Here is a 2510-nt window from a genome sequence, read left to right as displayed (position 1 = left end):
TGGGTTTCATGTCAACGACACCAAACAGATAAGATTTTATACGGTGATAAAGTTTTTATATTTGGAATTGAAATAAAAAAGGTATGTACACAAAAACAATGCTTAAAAACTACAAACACAAATATTAAAATTTTAATTTGATAAATGAAAAAAATAATAACCAATTAAAAACAACAAACGATTGTGTTTAGTAGAGAAGACGGTTAAAATAAGCGTTGAACTTTACAACGACACTACAGTTTTTCTGTACTGAGTTAACTCCGAGTTAAGCCCAGAGTTAGTTTACCCTAAAATCAGAGGTAACTCACTAACAAGTTTTTCAGTAGCGGCTTATTATTTAAAGGGTTATTCATTTTGCGGTTTCAAAAGTATAGAACTGGAATTCGATATCTGTCAAAGAAAGCTGTTAAACCAATTTATTTTTTCAGTAGTAGTCTGACCTTTACGAAAATGGACCGCTTAACTATCGCACTACGCATACAAATTGTTAAAAACCTTCTTACCCAGCCGAATATAGTGCTTTAAGATTAGATTATAGTTGAAAGTACGATAACTTGGTAAGTTTTTATAACGGAATTTTGTAGAGGGGTTAGATTAGGTTATAGTGGCTGTCCAAGATGGAAACGGACACACTTAGACCAGTTTAATACCACATGAATCTTGAAGCTTCCTCCTTAGCTCAATGGAACCAGCTTGAGTCCCTTACGAAACGTGAGAGGCTGATTATACCGATATGATTTAGATCCTTTAGATCGTTAAAGAAGAATTCTCCTAGGTAATTCTTGCGTTTTCGAGCTAGAGCAGGACATGTGCAGAGAAGATGAAGAACCGTTCTCCTCTTCCTCGTCTATACAGCTTCTGCAAAAGTCATTTGAGAATACGCCTAGTCTCGTGGCGTGCTTTCCTATTAGACAGTGTCCGGTTATGACACCTATTATCGAGCTTATATGCGATCTGTTAGAGAGAGCAAGCACCTTGAACGTTTTAAATCCAGTGTTGGCCATATGTTTTTTGTGACTTTACAAGTGGTGATGTTGTTCCATCTGGTGCCTGCCCTCCTCACAGCGTCTTGCATTAGTAGCAGTTTACAAGTAGCGATTGGTATGCCAGTACTTGCCAAACGTGGTAGGATGGGCTGTACTGTACCGTTCTTGGCGAGTTCATCTGCTTACAGTTACCTGGAATGTCCCTATGGCCCGGCACCCAGCAAAGGTGAATATTAAACTGTTGCGTCATCTCCATTAGAGATGATCGACAGTTATGGACTGTTATAGAGTTTGTAGAGACAGAGTCCATAGATTTGATAGCGGCCTGGCTATCAGAGAAAATACGGATATCAGATGTTGATATCACGTTTTCTTTGAGCCAAGATAAGACTTCTTTTATCGCCAATAGTTCCGCCTAGAACACGCTACAATGATTGGGAAGGCGGAATGAGAGACTTAATATCAGTCGTTCAGAGTACACACCTCCACCAACCCCTTCTTTTGTAGAGGGCTCAAAAACAAGTACTTTTTTATTTAGGATGGGGTGTCTATCATCATCATCATCATCATCATCATCATCATCATCATCATCATCATCATCATCATCATCATCATCATTTTATCATATCATATTATAATTATTATTATCATTATTATTATTATTATTATTATTATTATTATTATTATTATTATTATTATTATTATTATTATTATTATTATTATTATTATTATTATTATTATTATTATTATTATTATTATTATTATTATTATTATTATTATTATTATTATTATTATTATTATTATTATTATTATTATTATTATTATTATTATTATTATTATTATTATTATTATTATTATTATTATTATTATTATTATTATTATTATTATTATTATTATAATTATTATTATTATTATTATTATTATTATTATTATTATTATTATTATTATTATTATTATTATTATTATTATTATTATTATTATTATTATTATTATTATTATTATTATTATTATTATTATTATTATTATTATTATTATTATTATTATTATTATTATTATTATTATTATTATTATTATTATTATTATTATTATTATTATTATTATTATTATTATTATTATTATTGTTATTATTATTATTATTATTATTATTATTATTATTATTATTATTATTATTATTATTATTATTATTATTATTATTATTATTATTATTATTATTATTATTATTATTATTATTATTATTATTATTATTATTATTATTATTATTATTATTATTATTATTATTATTATTATTATTATTATTATTATTATTATTATTATTATTATTATTATTATTATTGTTATTATTGTTATTATTATTATTATTATTATTAATATTATTATTATTATTATTATTATTATTATTATTATTATTATTATTATTATTATTATTATTATTATTATTATTATTATTATTATTATTATTATTATTATTATTATTATTATTATTATTATTATTATTATTATTATTATTATTATTATTATTATTAT

Source organism: Eupeodes corollae, chromosome 1 (genome assembly GCF_945859685.1).
Source record: "Eupeodes corollae chromosome 1, idEupCoro1.1, whole genome shotgun sequence".
NCBI classification, from domain to species: Eukaryota; Metazoa; Arthropoda; class Insecta; order Diptera; family Syrphidae; genus Eupeodes; species Eupeodes corollae.
The sequence above is the reverse complement of the archived record's forward strand: the minus strand, read 5'-3'. Positions refer to the sequence as shown.